Source organism: Saimiri boliviensis, chromosome 4 (assembly GCF_048565385.1).
Source record: "Saimiri boliviensis isolate mSaiBol1 chromosome 4, mSaiBol1.pri, whole genome shotgun sequence".
NCBI classification, from domain to species: Eukaryota; Metazoa; Chordata; class Mammalia; order Primates; family Cebidae; genus Saimiri; species Saimiri boliviensis.
The window spans coordinates 54,178,436-54,201,660 of NC_133452.1; the positions used below are offsets into that span (position 1 = coordinate 54,178,436).

Here is a 23,225-nt window from a genome sequence, read left to right on the forward strand (position 1 = left end):
TGATAGTGCATCACAGTAGAGTGTTTCATGAAAGTTTAAGATGACAGGGTTGGCATCTTGCTTTTCTTTCAATCAATGTAAAGAATATTTATACAATACTTTTTCTTAGACTCAGAATGTAAGTGAAATTATAGAAGTAAAAATAAGTAGAATTATAAGGTTTAATTTTAAGTGTTAAGAGTGTTAATATACCAAACAATTTTAAATGTTTAATATATGACAAAATCTAATATTTTATTATGCTGCCTTGTAATAATATATACATTTTATAACTATTTTAAGGTTATTTTTAAGGCAATCCACCTAACAGCATTTTTTTCATATTGTAAACTTTTTTTGATACAATGTAAATAATTCCAGCATTTCATTTTAATCATCTTAAACTTTAACCTTTAGCTAACTTTAAAATTTCAACAAAATTACAGATTAATTTCTATAATATTTACATGTATTTGCAAACAAAGACAAATATGGTTCCAACTACTTATGCTGTTACACTAATTAAATGACATGATAACCAACCAGGTAAGATTTCACTAATCTTGCCTAAGTTCTGCAATGCTAAAGAATGATGTTCAATTACTTGAAGCATTACTTGGTTTTTTAAAGGCCAAAAAAGAACTGTAGTTTAGTTTATTGAGCTTAAAGTGAAACGTTAGTGTATTCTTGCTCTTAATATTTGATCTCAAATTAACAACACTGTGAGATAAGTAACACTGCACTCACTTTACAATAAAATGTGAAGGAAAAATGTGAAGAATTTAATACACTTGTCTGAGTAGTAGATAATAAAGCCAATATTCAAACATGCCGCTAATGCGGATATCCACAAACTTAAAGCATCAATTGATTGAGTAGTGTTTATTTGGTTATTGAGAAATGAGAAGGTTTTGGCACTAATTTATTTCCCATTTGTATTTCTTTCTTTTAAATTGTCTATAACACTGAATACTGGCAAATTGGCTTAATAATGGTTACTTATTTTCAAGATATTGTTATATATAATTTTTAATCCATATTCTTAGGGCATTTTTTGCTTTATTATTGATTTCATAACATTTTACGAATTTTTTTTGGCTAAAAGATGTTTTTCAATTGATGTAGTCAGAATAAATATTTTCTTTATGACTTTTGCTTTTGGTATACTTGGAATCATCTTTGAACTACTAAATATGTGAAAAAGTGTTAATAGGCTTTATCACATAAAATATACTGATTTTTAAAATTGTACTATTAAACAACTACTTTATTATTTCTAATGACTGTATAGTATTGCACTATGCAAGTCTATAAAACCTTTCTAATTAATCATTTTTTGGACATATTTTCCCTGTGTTTCTATCATTCTTCTTTTATATGTTAATAAAAATGATCATATTTATATATCCATTGTTGAATAAAAACTGCATTTTAAAAACTGACTTTATCTCATATAATGCATTTTTCTGTTTATCTTTGTATTTAATATGGACCTATTTTCCCCATTTCTGTTTGCCGAAAGCACCTGCCTAACATTGTACTTCCTAGATATAGTTAACCTTTCTGTTTTGTGGGATTAATTGTACATTTTGGACTTTAAAAAAAATATGTTTTCAAAAGACAAAATAACAACAAATTTAGTTTAAAGATATTAATTGATTTTAATGTGATTTTAGAATCAGGCAATATTTCCTTCCAAAAAATAAATGTTTCAATGAGTTGAGCAAAGGTGGATGGTTTTGTAGATAGAAAAATGGTTGAAGAAAGAAGAAACAAAGAACAAAAAGCAGACTGGGTATTTCAAATTAACTTTCTTCAAAAGATAGAGGCAGGGATATAGAAAAATAGATAAGTGGTTTGTTAACTTCAGTTTACTTCAGGTTATTCTTTGTTTTAAGTACCAAAACAGAGGTGCTTTTTCTTTTTTTTTTAATTTTACTTTAGGTGTATACTATATCTGGCATTTCTCCCCATGTTATCCCTCCTCACCTTCCCCACCCTCCCTACCCCATGCTGTCCCACCCCTACCCCTCTACAACTGACCCCAGTGTGTGATGCTCCTCTCCCTGAGTCCACATTTTCTTATCATTCAACACCCACCTATGAGTGAGAACATGCAGGGTTTGGTTTTCTGTTCTTGTATCACTTTGCTGAGAATGATGGTTTCCAGATTTAGCCAAGTCCCTTCAAAGGACACTAACTCATCATTTTTTATGGCTATGTAGTATTCCATGATGTGTATGTACTGCATTTTCTTTGTCCAGTCTATCATTGATGGGCATTTGGGTTGGTTCCAGGTCTTTGCCATCGTACACAGGGCTGCAATGAGTATATGTGTACATGTGTCTTTATAGTAGAACAATTTATAGTTCTTTGGGTTTATGCCCAGTAATGGGATTGCTGGGTCAAATAAAATTTCTATTTCTAAATCTTTGCGAAATACCACACTGTCTTTGACAGTGGTTTAACTAATTTACACTCCCACCAACTGTAGGAGTGTTGCTATTTCTCCACGTCCTCTCCAGCATCTGTTGTCTCCAGATTTTTTAATGATAGCCATTCTAACTGGCATGAGATGGTATCTCATTGTAGTTTTGATTTGCATTTCTCTAATGACCAGTGATGATGAGCATTTTTTCATATGTTTGTTGGCCTCATGTATGTCTTCTTTTAAAAAGTGTCTGTTCATATTCTTTGCCCAGTTTTGAATGAGTTTTTTTTCTTGTATATCTGTTTTAGTTCTTTGTAGATCCTGGATATTAGCTTTTTGTCAGATGGGTACATTGCAAAATTTTTTTCTCATCTGTTGGTTGCCGGTTCACTCTAATGGTTGTTTCTTTTGCTGTACAGAAGCTCTGAATTTTAATTAGATCCCATTTGTCTATCCTGGCTTTTGCTGCTATTGCTTTTGGTGTTTTAGTCATGAAGTCCTTGCATATGCCTCTGTCCTGGATGGTTTTGCCTACATTTCCTTCTAGTGTTTTTATGGTCTTAGGTTTTATGTTTAAATCTTTAATGCATCTGGAGTTAATTTTAGACAAGAAGGGGTCCAGTTTATGCTTTCTGTACGTTGCTAGCCAGTTTTCCCAAAACCATTTATTAAACATGGAGTCCTTTCCCCATTGCTTTTTTTTTTTTTTTGTCAGGCTTGTCAAAGATCAGATGGTTGTAGATGTGTGGTGTTGCTTCTGGGGACTCTGTTCTGTTCCATTGATCTGTGTTTCTGTTTTGGTTCCAGTACCATGCTATTTAGATTGCTGTAGCCTTGTAGTTTAGTTTGAAGTCCAGTAGTATGATGCCTCTGGCTTTGTTGTTTTTGCTTAGGATTGTCTTGGCTATGCAGGCTCTCTTGTGATTCCATATGAAGTTTAAAGTGTCTTTTTCCAGTTCTGTGCAAAAGGTCATTGGTAGCTTGATGGGGATAGCATTGAATCTGCAAATTACTTTGGGCAGTATGGCCATTTTCACAATATTAATTCTTCCTAACTGTGAGCATGGAATGTTTTTCCATGTGTTTGTGTCCTTTCTTATTCCATTGAGTGGTGGTTTGTAGTTCCCCTTGAAGAGATGCTTTTCTAAAGTCAGTATCCATTGCTGTAAACTGCCCTCTTAGTACTGTTTTTGCTTTTTCACGTGAGTTTGGATATGTTGCTTTTTCATTTTTATTTGTTTTAAGAATTTAAAAAAATTCTATTACCTTCTTAATTTTTTTTTTGTTGATTCAGTGGTCATTCAGGAGCATATTGCTTAATTTCCATGTATTTGTACATTTTCTGAAGTTACTCTAGGGTTTGCTTTCTAGTTTTATTCCATTGTGGTTTGAGAAAACACTTGATATAATTTTGATTTTTAAAAATTGGTTGAGATTTGTTTTGTGGCCCAACATATGATCTATCTTGCAGAATGTTCCATGTGCTGGTGAGAAGAATGTGTATTCTGCAGCTGTTGAATAAAATGTTTTGTAAACACCTGTTAGGTTCATTTGGTCTAAAATATAGTTCAAATCCAATGTGTCTTGGTTGATTTTATTTCTTGTCTAGATAATCTGTGTAATGTTGGAAGTGGGCTGTTCAAATTTTCCAACTATTATTGAATCTAATCCAATAATCTCACTATTGGTCATGTATCCAAAGGAAAGTAAATCAATACATGAAAAATTACCTGTACCCCATGTTTATTGCAACACTGTTCACAATAGTAAAGAAATGGAATTAACCTCTATCAATAGACGCATGGATAAAGAAGATGTGATATGCATATATATCACATATACATATGTGAGCTATATATAGATATATATCTAACAGATATACAGATAGATCTCTATATATCTATATGTTTATATATATCTCTATATAGATATACATATATATATCAATATCTCTATATGTCTTTATAGGTATCTATATAGATATCTCTATACCTATATGTAGCTTTCAGATATATGTAGCCTACAGATATATATATATATATATATATATATATCCTACAGATATTTATCTACATAGAGAGCTATATATAGAGAAAAAGAGCATTAGAGAGGTATATAGCTCACAGATATCTATATATCTATATATCTATAGATATCTATAGATATATATATAGATATATATGAGAGATATATATATCTATATATCTAGATATATATATATCTAGATATATATATATATATCTAGATATATATATCTATATATCTATAGATATCTATAGATATATATATAGATATATATGAGAGAGACAGCTATATAGATATATCATATATATATTATAGATATCACAGATCACAGATATCTATAATATATATCTTATATGTATGTGTGTGCGTATACATAATAGAATATTATTTTACCATCACAAATAAATAAAATACTGTCATTTGCAGCAACAGGAATAGAGCTAGAGATCTTTATGTTGTAAAATAATGGCACAGAAAGATAATATTGCATGTTCTCATATGTGAGAACTAAAAAGATTCATATTATGGAAATAGAGAGTAAAATGCTGTTTGCCAGAGATTGGGAAAGGTAAAAAAGAGGGGGTAAAGTGGGGTTGATCAATGGTTACAAATATACAATTAGACAGAAGGAATAAGTTCTAACATTGGATAGCAGAGTAAGATAAGTATAGTAAACAACAATATATTACCTATGGTTATGTATTAAATATTTCAAAATAGCTAGAAGAGAGAACTTGAAATGTTTTCAACACAACAATAATCAAGGTGATGGGGATCCCAAATACATTGACTTGATCATTGTACATTTTATGAGTGTGACAAGATATCACATGTGCCTCATAAATACGTACAAGTATTTTGTATCAACAGTTTTTAAAATTGGTTCATTCGCTCTGACAAATACACCAGTAGATGATGTTAACAGGGGCAACCGGATGTGAAGTATATGGAAACTCTGTATAATCTTCATAATTTTTCTGTAAATATAAAATTTATTTTGAAATTTAAAAAATTTTTTTTAAATAAAAAGACATTTTATTATCATGCTAATTGAAGATGGAAACAGCCCTGTTCAGAAACTAGGCTGTTATTTTTCTCTAATTCCTTGGAAGGACAGACAAAAATTTAGTTTCACTTTGGTGAGCACAGGTAACTCCATTTTGAGTCTGGTCTATTGGGGCGTAATGCAGAAGTTTTGCCCAAAAGAAGTCTTCTGTAATTTGTTTAACAGTCTCATGTCTTTGCTTTTAAAAAGGTGATTCAAACCATTAACATATAAATGAAATTTTAAATTCTGCAGTCTCTTTATCCTTTCTTATTTTTAAAGGTCTTAGTTTTTCAGTCCTGCATTGTGCTAGATGGTGTCTCAATTTTAGTGATTTGTTTGTTCCATATCTTCTTTAAAGTTTTGCTTTAAGAGCTCTTTTAGGTTTTTAATAAAGTAAAAATTGTAATTCTCTAAAAAATTTGCACTAATAACAAATTTTGCTTGCGATCGCTTTGGCACATTATATTTTCTTTCTTCTACTTATTTATTTTCTTTCCGCTTAGTCTTGTTAGGAAAGACTGGAAATTTAGATATACTTTACTCTCTTCAAGCCACTTTTTATAATAAATCTACTCTTCTAAGAAACGTTGATACCTGTATACTCTTCTATAACTGCATTAACAGCAGTTTTCTATTGAACCCTGTAGGCCTTTAGTTATTCTAATTTTAATTTGCTTTTAATTATTGTTTTGCTTGTTCATTTGTGGTTTTGCCTGAGTTCTGTGTGTGTGCACGCATGCACACGAGTATATGTGTATTTTTTCCAGTAAAGGCAGGTACACTCAATTTAGAATTTATAAATCAAACATATTTTCCTTTGAAAGTATAAATATCATAGTTTGGGCCAGGTGCTGTGGCTCATGCCTGTAATCCCAACACTTTGGGAGAATGAGGCCGGCAGATCATGAGGTCAAGACATCGAGACAATCCTGGCCAACATGGTGAAACTCCATCTCTACTAAAAATACAAAAATTAGCTTGGCATGGTGGCGCATGCATGTAGTACCAGCTACTCAGGAGTCTGAGGCAGGAGAATCGCTTGAACTAGGGAGGGAGAGGTTGCAGTGAGCTAAGATAGAGCCACTGCACTGCAGCCTGATGACAGAATGAGACTCTGTATCAATAATAATAATAATAATAATTGAAAATTGTCAGCAGATAATAATTAAAGTTAGATGGGCTGATGATATGGTTCAGCAAATTTTATTAAGTGATCCTAGGACTCAGCATCAAAAAACAACAGTTAAAAACAAAAAAATTAGAGGAGCAACACCTAACATATTGGACTGAGAAGAGATTTTTGCTTTCATATTATGTCTTAATTTTCCTAACTTACTTGTGACCAAGGTGGACCTTAAAGCTGCTCTCAGCTTGACACAGCTTCAGACCAGCTTCTTTAGGCCCTGAACTCCCTCCAACTTTTTTTTTTAGATCATTTACTTCTGAAAACTTGCAATCAATTTTGTTTCTCTTCTCTTTTGTAATGTAAATCTTTTTAAAAGCCTCTGTTAGGTTTCCAAAACTGCCTTTTCTAGGACCTGGGGGCCATTCTTTTGAAATGTAATTGTCAAGAAAGATACAGCCCCTTTCTCCCTCTCTCTGTGGGACTGTAGGAGCCTAAGTATAGTGGCTGTCTTCTTAGAAATTGTAAAACAACCTCAAGAGAAAGTGTATTTTTTCCTTGAGCAATGACAATTAGTAAATGCAGATATCCTAAGATCCCTTAACCCAGCTCTGAAAAAGTCTCCTGCTTTTTGTTCCAGCAAAGTTGGGCTCAGATTAGCCTCTTTATACTATTACAGTAGCTTTAAATAGTCTCCCTTGCCAGTTTACCATTGTGTGGTGCAATTTTTTGCCTTGAAAACTGTGTCTACCATAAACTTCTGGTCAATTGGTCAATTGTAGTCAGCCTGGCCCCTCGATGCCATATTATGGTGTTTTCAAATTCTGCTGACTCATAGCAAATGAAAGACGACAAATGAAAAATTTTTGGTAAGTTTTATGACTTCCTTAGCTTTCATTCCTTAAAGTATCCCCTGTTTATTTCCTTTAGGGCGGGGGCGGGGGAGTGGGGGGAGGGGTGGATGGGAAGCTTATGTTTAGCCATCTTTGCTACAAAGCCAGGTTTTCCCTGTGAGAAGTAAATTGTGTACCAAAATTTTGTTCTTCTCGTCAATCTGATTAGTTTGCACTTAAATTGCCAAATTCCTCAGTTTCTGGCTTCCCCTCAATTCAGGCTTCCAATCCAGCTGACATTATTCTCCACACTGTACATATTTTGAGGTAATTTCTCTCCGCAGTGAAAAAGTATGAATCAATTGTATTCTCTAGATTACACAATTTTTCTGAAATTTATCCTGGGCACCAAAAAAACCACTCCAAAAGCAAGTAGAAATAGTAGACACATTTATAACTTATGCCTCCTTAAGTTGCTTACTGTATTGTTTTCTTCAAAATCAATGATTACCTTTTATCTCTGCCCCACGTCAACTTTATGGGTCAATATTTTATAACATATAGCTTTTCTCTGGGCAAACTTTTCTACACACATAGCTTCCTTGACTAATGTGTTATAAATGGTGTACTATTTTCCTCAAGCTGTTCTTAATGTCCAAGGTAGTATGAAGGACAGTACAGAGACTGACTTTCCATTTCAGTGCCATCATCATCATCCACATGTTTGGGCAAAATCTTCAAGGTGTGTAGGCATGTACTTTTGCAAGTTATAGGAACCATGTTTTAGTAGCTCTCTTCCTTAGCTATATGGATAAATATTTAACCAGTTTGTCGAGTCATTTAAAAATCTGGGTGAAGGCTGGAAGGTCAATATAGTTAATGACCTTCTTTAATATATCTGGAAGTTCTAATTTAACAGACTGAAGAATCCTTGAGAAAAATAATTCTGAATTAACCATTATACTGTGAACATGGATTCTAATTATGTTTGGACATGGAGCCTTGCTTTATCAATATATTTTGTTAAAATAAACAAATTAATCTCTTTAAGCCTGTTTTCTCACACTTGAAAATGGGAATCATGATTACCCCTGGATTCTTATAAAAACTCGATGATGTAATTCATGGGTGTGACCAGTAAAGGTCTTGGAACTTGTTATGCAATCAATAAAAAGTTACCAAGAGTTTGGTCATAATGATATTCATAATGAAGAAATAGGAGAAGAGTATTTGTAGAATTTTAGGTTCTCATCTTTTCTTAAAAAAATACAAGTTTCTTTAATTTTGATTGTAATTCAAATATTTATAATGGAATATATAATCAGAACAAAAATAACACATTTTCTTATTTCTCAATATTATTCTTGATAAACAAGTTATAATTGTATACATTTAAGGGCATGATGTGATGTTTTGAAATATGTATACAATGTGGGATAATTAAATTAAACTAATTAGCACATCCATCACTTTCTTTACCCATCATTTTTATGGTGAGATTTCTTAAATTTACTTTTTTGTTATTTTAAAATGTACAATCCATTATTATTGACTATAGTCACCACAATGCTCAATATATCTCAAGATTTATTTCTCATGTCTATCTGAAACTTACTACCTTTTGATTTACATCTCCCCATTTCCTCTGTCCTTACTCTTCCCATAGCCTCTGGTAGCCATTATGCTATTCTCTACTTCCATGAGTTCAATTTATTTAAGATTCCACATATAAATGGTACCATGCAATATGTGTATTTCTGTGCATGGCTTATCACGCTTGGTGTAATGTCCTCCAGATTCGTTCAGATCATCACAAATGACAGAATTTCCCTCTTTTTAAATATTGAATAATGTTTTACTGATATATTTACCATATTCCCTTTATCTATTCATGCTTTGATAGACAGGTTAATTGGGTATCTTGACCATTGTGAATAATGCTACAAAAAATATGGAGTGCAGACATCACTTTGACATGTTAATTTCAGTTCCTGTGGTTATATACTCAGAAGTGGGATTACTGCATCCCATAGCAGTTCTAATTTTAGTTTCTTGAAGAACTACCACACTGTTTTTCATAATGGCTGTACTAAAGTACATTCCCGCCAAAAAAGTACAAGAATTCTCTTTTCTCTGTGTTCTTGCCAACACTTATCTTTCATCTTTTTGAAAATAGCCATTCTAGCAAATGTGAAGTGATACCTCATTGTTGTTTTAATTTTCATATCCCTAATGATTAGTGATGTGGAGCATATTTTCATGGACCTGTTGGTTATTTGTATGCCTTCTTTTGAAATGTATTTTTTAGATTCTTTGACAATTTTTAAATTGAGTTATTTGTTTTAATACTACTCAATTTGAGTTATATGTATAGATATTTCTTCACTTACAAGAATTCACCTTAAATTTTTTTGACATTGCAATGAGTTCATCAGGACATACTTCCATCATAATGTGACGATATCTACATATCTGATGGTTCAACTTGCAATTTTTGACTGTACAATGGGTTTATTGAGGTATTAAATATATTTTTGCGACATTTCTAAATTGTGATGGGTTTATTGGGATGTAATCTCTTCATAATCAGGAAGCATCCATATATTTGGTATATTAATCTCTTGTCAAATGGATTACAAGTATTTTCTTGTATTTTCTCTGTTGTCACAACTTTTTAATATATTAATCTCTTATCAAATGGCTTACCATTATTTTCTTGTGTTTTCTCTGTTGTAAAACTAAACAAACAACTTTTTAGTTTTATTCTTTCTGTGCAGAAGCTTTGTTTGAAATAAATTCATTTTCCTGATTTTTGCTTTTGTCGCCTGTACTTATGAGACCACATCCAAAATATCCATTTGTTAAGACCAATGTCATGGAGCTTTTGCTCTGTTTTCTAGTAGATTTACAGTTTCAGGTCTTGTGTTTAAGTCTACTCCATTTTAAGTTGATTTTCGAATATGATGTGAGGGAAGGGTCTAATTTTATTTGTTCGTATTTGGCTATTTAGTTTTCCCATCACCATTTGTGGAAGAGACTATTCTTCTCCTATTGCATATTCCAGGCACACTCATCAAAATATCAATTGCGCATATGTCTGGGTTTACTTCTGGGCTTTCTGTTATGTTCCATTGATCAGTGTATCTGTTGTTATGCAAGTAAGGTGACATTTACTTAATTTAGCTTTGTAGGGGATTTTGAAATCAGGTAGTGTGATGCCTCAAACTTTTTTTTTTTTTCCCCCTTTGTTTGCTCAGGAATGCTTTGGCTATTTTGGATCTTTTATGATTCCATACACATTTAAGAACTTTTTTTTTCTATTTTTATGAAAAACAATATTGGAATTTTGACAGGAATTACTGAATCTGTATATCGCTTTGGATAGTAAAGACATTTTCACATTATTAATTCCTCCTTTCAATGAGCATATCTTTTTATTTATGTTTTCTTCAGTCTCTTTTATGAGTATTTTATAATTTTTAGTATACAGATTCATTACCTCCTTGATTAATTTTAATCATTCTGTTGCTGTTGTAAATAGGATTTAAAAAAAAAAGTTTTTAGCTGTGATCAGGACCTCCAATACCATGTTGAAAACAAGTGGTATTGGGCATCTTTGTCCTGTTTCTCCTCTTGGAGGAAAAGCTTTCAAGTATTCATCATGGGCTTGTCATATATGGCCTTTATTATATTGAGCTGCATTCCTTCAACACCTGTTGAGTCTTTCATCAATAATCTATTGAGAGTTACATTTTTAAATTATCATAATGAAAAGACATTAAATTTGTCAAATGTTTTTTTCTACTGAGGTAATCATATGATTTCTGTTCTTTATTTTATAATGTAGTGTATCACATTTAATAATTTACCTATGTTGAGTCATCCTTGCATCCCAGGGATAAAGCCCACTTGATTATGGTGAATGATTCATTTAATGTGTTCTTTAATTCTGTTGATATTATGTTGAGGATTTTTACATTTGTGTTCATCAGGGATATTGGCTTGTAAATTTTCTTTTCTTGTAGTGTCCTTGTTTGACTTTGGTATCAGGGTAATGCTGGGCACAACAAATAACCCTCCAGTTCAGTTTTTTTAAAGTAAATTTGAGAATAATTGATATTTTTTTTATGTTTGTCTTTTTGGTTGTTTTTGTTTTTAGTTTTTACAATTCAGCAGTGAAGCTTTTTCAATGCTAGGCTTTTCTTTGATAGGAATCTTTTTTATTACTGATGGAATATCTTCTTATTCATCTGTTTAAATTTTCTATGTATCCATGATTCAGTTTTGGTAGACTGTATGTGTCTTAAGAATTTATCCATTTCTTCTAGATTATCTAACTTACTGGCATACAGTTTTCATAGTACTTTCTCATGATGCTTTGTATTTCTGTGGTTTCAGTAGCAATGCCTCCTCTTTCATTTCTGATCTTATTCATCTAAATTTTCTCTCCATTTTTTTCTAGTTAGTCTAGCTAAGGGTTTTAAAATTTTGTTTATCTTCTCAGAAACCAATTTTTAGTTTTGTTGATTTTTAAATTGCTTTCCTGTACTCTCTTGCATTTATTTCTGCTCTGATTTTTGTTATTTCCTTTTTTCCTGCTAAATTTAAACTTTGTTCTTTTTCTGGCTCCTTGTGGTGTAACATTAGATTGTTTATTTGACATCTTTTTTCTTAATGGTATAAGCATTTATTACTATAGTTTTTCCTCCTAGGACTGATTTTGCTAGATCTCATAAGTTTTGGTATGTTTGTTTTCATTTTTGTTTGCCTCTAGGCATTTACTCATTTGTTTTGTAATTTTTTCTGTGACCTATTGTTTAGGACTATGCTGTTTAATATCTACATATTTGTGTATTAAAAATTCTCCTTCTACTGATTTCTAGTTTCCTGCATTGGGATGGAAAAAATATTTGATGTGATTGCAATCCTCTCAAATTTGTTTAGATTTGTTTTGTGCTGTAATCTATCCTGGAGAATGTGTACACTTGAAAAGAATGTATTTTGCTGCTGTTGGATAGACTGTTTTGTTTATTTCTGTTAGGTCTACTTGTTCTAAGTTGTAATTCAAGTCCAGTGTTTCCTTATTGATTTTCTCTGTAGATAATCTGTCTATTGTTGAAATTGGAGAATTGAGTTAATCTATTACATATTAAGGTCTATCTTTCCCTTAAGATCATTTAATAATTGTTTTACGTGTTTAGGTACCCCAATATGGTATACCTAGTGGATTTAAGTGCTCCATATTGGTGCTAGGTTTATAATACATTTACAATTGTTATATCCTTTTGGTGAATTAGCCCTTATATCACTATATAATAATAAAAGGATACATTTTAAAAAATTCTATGTTTATGTACATTACATTTTTGAAAGATATCTTTCCCTCACATAAAGTTAACTGGAAAACACTATTACTCAGATAAGACTAAATATTATCATTGCTAATGACAAATTAATAAGACAAGTAATAGTTTACTGGGAATATTTGTGTGCCTATTATAGCATATAAACTATTAAAAACCATGTGTTATGTTGCATACAATAAATACATAAACTAATGCTCTATGAGTCCATAGAGTAGATCATAAGAAAAGTAAACAAAATAGAAAATAAAAGCTAAAAGCACAATCATGAAAGAAGTGAACCCTCTCTACAGAAGGCACAGATGGTAATGACAGAATCATACATATTTATAATGTATTAAAATATAAATTCCCTAATTTAAATGTCACTAAAAATAACTATGAGGTAGACATACTATTTCTAACTAACAAACTAAAGTGAGGCTTACATGTGTTAATTTATTTGCCAAAGTTCTCATACATGGAAAGTGCTAGAACTGCATCTCTAATGGAAGTTTTAGTACAAGTTTATTATTCTTCTGTGTGGCTTCATAACAATCAATATGATGCAATCAGATTCATTTAGGCTGCTTTTTGACCCACATTCTTTGACTTTACAATATAGTTCTTATACTTTACTCATTTTTTTTTCTTTTACCACAAAACTGTTTTGTTGGTCATTACCAAGGAATGGTCTGTGGTGAATAATTATGATTTAAGGGTTCTGTTGAGATTGTGTTTTGTTTTTTGTTTTTCAGGTTTTTTTTTTTTTTTTTTGAAATTTTAAATTCCTAAAATCTGAACACCTACTTTTAAAATCTACTTACCTTCATGTGTATTCTTTTACTTTTGCTACATACTGAAATAGACCACATTAAGAAGTTAAGAGTATTCCCTGTTTCTTTGTGGTGGTCACTGATAAGGACACCTGTGTTTCATATGGCCAATGTAAACAATAAATGAAGTTTAGCTCTGTGAAGGCCATCTCAATGATGATTTATGTTGCCTGGAAGCACTGAGTCCCTAATTTAGGGTCAAAGCATCAGTGAATTGTTTACCACTGTAACAAAAAATTATTTTCTGATATTCTTTTTCAGCTTTAAATCTCTTTACAAAGATGCATACTTGGCAAAAACTGGTGAGAGGACATCATTTTATATTTTGACAAGATTAGGTTGCTAATTATCTTGAAAAGTAAAGAAAAGAAGAAAAAGAATAAGAAATTCTACTCAATATTTGTTTTATTCAACATTTATAAGAAATAACTATTAGTTTCATTATATTCAAGACCATTATATAAATTTATATTTAAAAAACAATTTATCCTAGTGTATCAATTCGTTGAGTAGCCTTAGGGCTATATGTTTTGTAAAGTGGTTTTAAACATAGTAATTCTTATTTTTCTTCAGACATTGTATCTTCTGAGAACTTAGTAAAAGCTATGAATTTCTTCTCCTTAAAACATACACATATATATAAAATTTTGCCTATAAATAGAAACATGATTCACAAAACAATCTGAATTCCTGACCATTGGGCTATGACAGATCTGAACATTTACTGTGTAACCACTAGAGCTCTCCTCTATAAATAATTTAGTTATTTCTGGTAGGCCCAACATTATTCATGACAATTATTGGACATGTACAAATGTATTACAGGGCTGACTATGGGGCTTTGTAAACTGTTGCATTTTCTAACATTCATTGCATCTCTTCTTTCTAAAAGTAAGGGAGAACACATTTAAAGGGCACCTTAAGCTTGAAAAACAAAACACAAAATAATACTTCTCCCAAATATCCACTTTAGGCTGTTTTTTGGAATTGGATGGCTTCATGATACTACAACTCATTTCAGCTAACACAGAAAATATTAATACTTCTAATTAGACATTTATTCCAAGCTAGTATCTTTCAGCATGCCACTCGCCTAAATTTTCCTTTCTTGTGTACACAGGTAGTTGTGATTGGGAAGGTAAAGAGCTAAATTATATGATAACAGCACATCTTTTACACAAATTGGCAAATAGCTAGGTTTCTAAAAGGCAAGATAGTCACTTATTGACACAGACTTGTAATGATAGTGTTAGGGATGGTAAAATACCTGAATGAAATATCTAAGAAAGTCCAAAAGCTAAAAGCAGGTTTATTGAAAATGATCACAACCTTGGGAATAGAATAACAAGACTGACAAACTTTGGCTGGATAATTAGATAGAGAAATGGAAAAATGTCCTATATAAATATATCCCCCTTATTTTCTCTTTGATCAGATAGGGTAATTGCCTTTAGTAATCTCAAGGCATGTATGTAATTTATCAAATACTAAATGTCTGAACAAATAGAGTTAATGTATTTACTTTGCATTAACTTTTGTTTACTCAAAAATATTTGCTAAGAGCCTACAATATGCCAGAAATTATGATTAATAAAAAAGGTAATGTAATAAATGACACATAGTTTCTGTCTCAGTTAGCTTCAGATAAAAGACAGGCAGGAATATGGAAAGTTTTAATATTATACGACAAGTTCTCTGATGGAGAAAAGCCCAGATTTTAGAAGGGTTAATAGAAAATGAAATAACTCTGTCAAAAATAGAAGATTAAATAGAGACTTTTAGATACACAGTAGTAGAATGCTAGGTCAAATGGCAGTTTTATTTTTATTTGTTTGAGAAATCTTCATACTGTTTTCCAAACAGGTGGAACTAATTTACATTGTCACCAACAACATATAATTGTTCTCTTTTTGTTTGGTTTTCTGTTCTTGTGTCCATTTGCTGAGAATGATGTGGCATATATACACCACAGAATGCTACGCAGCCATAAAAAACGATGAGTTCGAGTCCTTCATAGGGACGTGGATGAATCTGGAAACCAAAAAGTTGTTTTTAAGTCACTTAGTTCATGGTGATTAGTCACATCAGCAATAGAAAACTAGTACAATTATATTGAACTATAAGCTTCAGCATTTCAAGGACCTTCTATAATTTTTTTGTCTCCAGAGGTTTTCCTATGCTTTTTTCTCTACCTGGAACACCATTTCCTCCATTCTTATCTCCATCATTCTCATATATTATTTTCTAATAATATTTAAAGTCTCTTTTTAATCTCATTGTGATTTTAATTTGCATTTCTCTGATGATTACTTTGAGCATTTTTCATGTTTGTTTTCTGCTGTAAGTTTTCTTTTGAGAGGTGTCTATGTCATTTGCCAATTTTAAATGGGTTTATTTGCTGTTTTTTTTTCTTGTTGATTTGCTTATTATAGATTCTGGATATTAGTTCTTTGTAGGATGCATAGTTTGCAAATAGTATTTCCCATTTTGTAGGTTGTCTGTTTATTTTGTTGATTGTTTATTTTGCTGTGAAGAATCTTTTCTCCATTGGTCAATATTTGTTTTTGTTGCAAATGCTTCAGAGATCTTAGGCTTTCTTCTAGAGTTTTTTACAGTTTTATGACTTAAATTTAACTATTTAATCAATCTTGAGTTAATTTTTGTATATGATGTCAGAAAGGGGTCCAGTTTCACTATTCTGCAAATGGCTAGCAAGTTTTCCCAGCACCATTAATTGAATAGAATATCCTTTCCTCACTGTTTATTTTTGTCAACTTTGCAAAAATTTATTATACATTTTGTGGGTCAGAAGCCTGGCATAGTTCTCTGGGGATTAAATTCAAAATGGCAGTAGGACTGCACTAGAGGCTTTATTGAGAATCAGCTTCCAGATATGTGTAAGTTATTGACAGAATTCAATTTCTTGAGATTGTACTGATGCAGAATCAGTACTAAAGGATTCATTTCTTTGCTGGCTGTCAGTTCAAGGTCACTTCCACCTTCTGGGGCCTACTTGTATTCCATACTCAAAGCCCATTCATCTTCAAAGCAAGAGAGATGAGGTGGGGTCAGGTCCTTCTCCCACCTCATCTCTCTTGCTTTCTTTTCTGCCTTATCTCTCTGACTTCAACCAGCAAAGTGTCTCTGCATTGAAAATCTCATATGATTATACTGTTCCCATCCAAATAATATGGGATATTATCCCTATCTCAAGGTCTGTAAAGTTATTCATCTCTGTAAATTCCCTTTTGTCATGTAATGTAACATTTTCATAGGTTCTAGGGATTATAGAGTATGGACTACTTTGTTGGGAAAGGCATTATTAGCCTATTAAAATGGGTAAGTATAAAGATGTGATGCTTGAGATGTAAAGAGAAAAGATAATAAGTCTTATTTGGCAGTCTGAGAAGCAGGACTTAATCTATAATCCTGAAGCCAATGAGATAATACTACATCATTTTTAAGAAGATTAAAATATAATTGGAGTTCCATTTCAAAATATTCATGTTGGCTTCGGTGTTGAGATTGGACTGACAAAGACAACATCTGAAATACCAATACTATTTAGAAGACTTGAACTGTCTAGACAAAGACTTAAAATGTGCTTGAATAATGCAAAGGCAGTATTAGAGAAAAATAGAGCTGTAAGATATAAAATGAGTAGAAAAAAATCAAACTCAGTGATTGTGTTTGGGAATGTGGGAAAAATGGTGAATTTTTAATTTAGACTTTGGCTAGTGTGGTAAATTTTATAATTAATCACGGATACAAGAAATACACAGGAACATGTTTAGAAACAAATAATTATTTTGTACATCTTTAGATTCAGGTTTGTATAAATAGTTTAGCATAGATATCCAGCAGGCAATTGGATAATCCAGTTTGGGCTCTCAGAAGAGTTATGAGTTAAAAATTTAGTTTGTGATGTGTTCTTTCACTAAAGGTATGTGGATGCATGAAGGTACCTAAGGGCAGTTCAAGAAATAAGAAGAATGTTGAGAATCAACATTCTATTTGGAATGACTGTAGACAAAGAGAGTCAAAGAGATGACCAAGAATGAATATGAAAGAATTTGGGGGCTGCATGTTGTGTCTCATGCCTGTAATCCCAGGACTTTGGGAAGCCAAGGCGAGCAGATCACAGGTCAAGAGTTCGAGACAATCCTGGCCAACATGTTAAATACCCCATCTCTATTAAAAATACAAAAATTAGCTGGGTGTGATGGCATGCCTTTAGTTTCAACTACTTGGGAGGCTGAGGCAGGAGAATCACTTGAACCCAGGAGGTGGAGTTTGCAGTGAGAAGAGATTGTGCCACTGCACTCCAGCCTGGCAACAGAGCGAGACTCCATCTCAAAAAAAAAAAAAAAAAAGGAAAGTAGTAGTAGTAGTAGTAGGGGATAAACCTAGTGAATGTAAAAATCATGGGAGCCTAGAAAAAGTAGGTATACATATCAAATAGTTTAAGTACTAATTAATAACCCTTCCACGTAACAAAGGGGGTTTTCGTGCCAGCAGTTTCAATAAAATGACAAGGGGGAAAAAAAAAGGTACTGAAGAGAGGAGAATGTGAAATGAGAGTGTAGGCAATAAGTAGGCCAGTACCTGCAAATCCTGCAAAAGGACATTGCTTTCAGTAGGTGATTTTGTGTGTGTGTTTCTTTGTTAGGTTGGCTTGTATTACCTATGTCAAATATGTATGTTTTCTCCCTATATTTTGTTATAACTAGCTTTAAAAAAAATTTTACAGTGAAAGTTTATTCACTTAACACTTAACACTAACACATGTTAATTGTTATTATTTTCTTATATTTTATTGTACTTGTATTTGTATTACATCTGTATACCCATACAACCATCAATCCATTCATTAATTCAGTATTTTTATTATTTTTATAGCAATTCACAAGGCATTGAGACATTTTCCCCCAAATACTTCGGTATGAATATAATTTAAAAGGACAAATATTTGCTTATGTTTCTTTTAATTTTTGAGGTAAAATTTACATGAAATGTAAAAATATTTTAAATATGCCTTGCATTGAGTAGTGATAAATGCACATAGATATGCAATTAAAATCTCTATCAAAATAAACAGCACTATCTTGGGAGGCTGAGGCAGGTGGATCACAAGGTTGGGAGTTCAAGATCAGCCAGACCAAGATGGTGAAACCCCATCTCTACTAAAAATATAAAAATTAGCCAGGCACAGTGGCAGGTGCCTCTAATCCCAGCCAGCTACTTGGGAGACTGAGTCAGGAGACTAGCTTGAATATGGAAGGCAGAGGTTGCAGTGAGCCAAGATTGCGCCACTGCACTCTAGCTTGGGTGACAGAGCAAGACTCTACTGGAAAAAAAAAAAAAAAAAAAAGGCATAATTAAATCAAAAAATTCCTTCTTACTACTTCACAATTCTTCCCTATGGCAATGTATACCTTAGTGGGGAATTCTGAAGTAGTAAGAAAGAACATTAGTTTTGCCTATTCTAGAATTTAAACAAATAGTAGTTTGCATTATGAACTTCTTGTAAAGGCTTCTTTCACTCAGTTTATAGTTTTTGAGATTTATCCCAGTTATTGTGTACATGTGTATTTCTCTTTACTATTCTCCACTGAATGAATATACCACAATGTGTTTGATGAATAACTAGAATGTTTCTAGTTTCTGTCACTTACGAATGAATAAAGATGCTGTCTGCATTGTTATATGTGTTTCTTTGGACACATATCTCATGATTTTAATTTGCATTTATCTTTTAATTTGCATTTATCTAATATGGAATAATTTTTGTGTATTCACTGGCCTATCACATAATTTTTTTTTCTTTTCTTCTTTTTTTTTTTTTTTTTTTTTTTTTTTAAGAGAGAGAGTCTCTCTCTGCTGCCCATGCTGGAGTGCAGTGGCATAATTGTGGCTCATTGCAGCCTCAAAAGCCTATTGAATCTTACTGCCTCAGCCTCCCAAAGTGCTGATATGATAAGTACATTATGTAATATGTGAAACATCCTCTATATCTGGCCCCATTACATATGTTTCTTTATGAATTATCTATCTATTCACATGTTTACCCATTTTAAATTTGGTTGTTTATATTTTTATTATTGACTTATATGACTTAAGTATCCTGGATATTAGTTCTTTGTTAAATATATACTTTGCAAATATTTTTACAGTTTGTAGCTATTTACTTTTCTTAGTCATTTATTTTTTATTGATTTTGATTTACATATTTTTTGCTTTTTTGTGCTTATTGCTTTCTGTATTTAAAAAATAGCTATATGTCCCTTGGTCTGAAGATTCTCTCCTGTAATTTTTTTTTCAAACATTTAATAATTATAGCTTCTTTCTTTTGGTATATGATTAATCTCAATTTAATATTTGTGTATGAAATGAGATGGTAGTCAATTATTTTTTTTTCTATATTGATATCTGCTTATTTTCTAGCAGTATTTGGTAAACAGGCATTCCTCTCCATTGGATTTCTTTGGAAGTTTTGTTAAATATTTAATGACTGTACACATGAGTGACCAATTCTATAATATCTAAACTATTATGTTCCATTGATACATTTATTTATCCTTTGAAAGTAGCATACGGTCTTGTTTACACAAGTCTTTCAGTTAAGTCAGATAGCAGGAGTCCTCAAATTATTGTTTTTCATGATGGCTTTGGAAATAAGTCATTTGCATTTCTATATGAATATTAGACTCAGATTGTCAATTCATAAAGAAAAAAAGCCTATTGTGGAAGACAGTGTTGTGATTCCTCAAGGATCTAGAACTAGAAATACCATTTGACCCAGCAATCCCATCACTGGGTATATACGCAAAGGATTATAAATTGTTCTGTTATAAAGACACATGCACGCATATGTTCATTGGGGCAATATTTACAATAACAAAGACTTGGAACCAACTCAAATGCCCAGCAATGATAGACTAGATAAAGGAAATGTGGTACATATATACCATGGAATATTATGCATCCATAAAAAGGATGAGTTCATGTCCTTTGCAGGGACATGGATGAAGCTGGAAATCACCATTCTCAGCAAACTAACATAAGAGTAGAAAACCAAACACCTCACGTTCTCACTCATAAGTGGGTTTTGAACAAGAACAAATGGACACAGGGAAGGAAACATCACACATTAGTGCCTGTTGGGGGGTGCAGGATCTAGGGGAGGGATACCAAGGGGTAGGGGGATTGGGGAGGAATAACATCAGGAGAAATACCTAATGTAGGTGATGGGGTGTGGATGCAGCAAACCACCATGGCATATGTATACCTATGTGACAATCCTGCACGATCTGCACATGTACTCCAGAATGTAAAGTATAATAAACAAAAAAAGAAAAAAGCCTACTCTGATTATAATCCCAAAACACTATAGATCAGTCTGGGAAGAGTTGATATTAACAATGCACAGATTTTCAATTCTTAAATAGGATGTATCTTCCTATTAAGATCTTTCTTATTTTTACTTAACAAATTTTGCGGTTTTTCAGCATAGTCTTGAATATCACATATTAATTTTTGACACTTCTGAAAATTGAATATTTAAGCATTTTTATTTCCAAGTTTTTTGTTAAAAATATATTAAATATAATTGATCTTAGTTTATTAGACTTTTATTCTGTAAACTTTATAAATTAATGTATTAATTCTAATGGTTACTTTATAAATGCCTTATACATTTACATAAATAATCTTGAAATCTACCAATAGGGACCTTCTTAAATTTTTCTGATTCTAATAACAATTTTAATTAACGTGATACTAGAGTTTGCTTAGATGTTGCCTTATTACAACATCTAAGCAAACTCTAGTATCACGTTAATTAGAATTGTTAAGAGTGAGCATCTTTGCCTGTTCCTGATCTTTGAGGAAAAGCCTGCACTATTTCATCACTAAATACAATTATAGCTATAGAATTTTTGACAATGACTTTTTTTTTTTTTTCTGAGAGGGAGTCTTGCTCTGTTGCCCAGGCTGGAGTGCATTGATGCGATCTCAGCTCACTGCAACCTCTGCCTACCAGGTTCAGATGATTCTCCTGCCTCAACCTCCTGAGTAGCTAAGATTACAGGCCCACAATACCACACCGGGCTAATTTTTGTAGTTTTTGTAGAGATGGGGTTTCACCATGTTGGTCAGGTTCATCTTGAACTCCCGATCTCAGGTGATCCACCTGCCTCAGCCTCCCAAATTGTTTGGATTACAGGTGTGAGCCACTGCACCCAGCCGAAGATGACCTTTTTTACATTTAAGGAAGTTTCTTCGATTCCTTGTTCACAAGAATTTTACTTTTGAATCTACTAAAATGATGAGTACTTTCTTACCATATTGAATTAAATTTCATTTTATGGATTGACATAATCTGTTTATTCATTCACCTTTTGATAGACATTTGACTTGTTTCCAGTTTGGGGCTATTAAAAATGAACCTGTTATGAGCATTCAGGTTACAAACCTTTGTGTGGACATAGGCTTTCATTTCTCTTGTGTGAATGCTTAAGAGATTAACGACAGTTGAATACACTCCCAGGTCATGAACTCAGGCACTTCATCTGTAATGTAGGAATCTTACAATTTTTTTAGGTTCATTTAATACACCTACCCTTTACACTACAGTTGTCATATACATTATAAGAACATATAATCCCCAGAAGATTATAAATTTTGTTCTAAATTGGTTTATTTAAGTAGATTAGGAGGACAAATTGTCCTTTAATTTTACCAAGATACTTGCCATTTTCAATGCACTTTCATTTCTTTGCCAGGGTCAAGGCTTTTAGAATTTGTAATAATGCAGGTTGGTCTTTGGTGAGAAATTCTTAGATTTTTAATCTGAAAATATATTAATTTGCTGTCATTTTAAGATTATTTTTTCTTGATAGAAAATGCTAGGTAAAATATTTATTGTTTTGTCTTCCCCTAGCACCATTAGGACATTGCCACACTGTCTTCTGCCCTTCAGTCCTTCTGAAGAAAAGTCAGTTGTACTTAAGTTGTTCCCACTCAGGTAAGTTTTATCAGACTAATTTAAAGCTATTTGCTTCATCATTGGTATTTAGCACTTTGAAATGACTATCCTATTTGTTATTTTCTTTGTATTTGTTTTGCTTTGGGTTTGATGATCTTATTGAATTAGTGTATCTACATGTTTAAGAAATTAGTAAAATTGTTGGACATTATTTCTTCATTTTTTTTCTATCCCACATTCTGTATTCTCCTTCTGGGACTTTACACATATATTTGATCTTCTAATATGGTTCCACAGGTCTCTAATGGTCTATCAATTTTTTTCAATGTTTGTTTTTTACTTTAGTGGTTACATGATTTCTATTGATTGATTTTCGAGTTCACTTTTTCCTCTAGTATCTTGATTCTGCTATTAAATCTGCCTAGTGACTTAAAAATTTCTGATCCTTGTTTTCAGTTTTTAAATTTACATTTTAATAGTTTCTTTTTCATTTCTGAGATTTATTGTCTATTTTAATCATTAAGGGAAAATTTTCATTTTTTTTTCCCTCATCTCATTGAGCATGGTTATAATGGTCACCTTAAAATTCTTATCTGCTAGTGAGAACATCAGGGTTATTTGG

At 32.1% G+C, this 23,225-nt stretch overlaps 1 long non-coding RNA gene across 2 annotated transcripts in view; it reads left to right on the top strand.

Moving 5' to 3' along the window:
* LOC141584275 (uncharacterized) overlaps nucleotides 1-23,225 on the top strand; it is a 752,462-nt gene that overhangs the window by 624,895 nt on the left and 104,342 nt on the right. For both annotated transcript variants that reach the window (XR_012517208.1, XR_012517207.1), the window contains one exon: nucleotides 22,559-22,642. This is a non-coding gene — a long non-coding RNA (uncharacterized LOC141584275). The remainder of the gene's footprint in view (nucleotides 1-22,558; nucleotides 22,643-23,225) is intronic.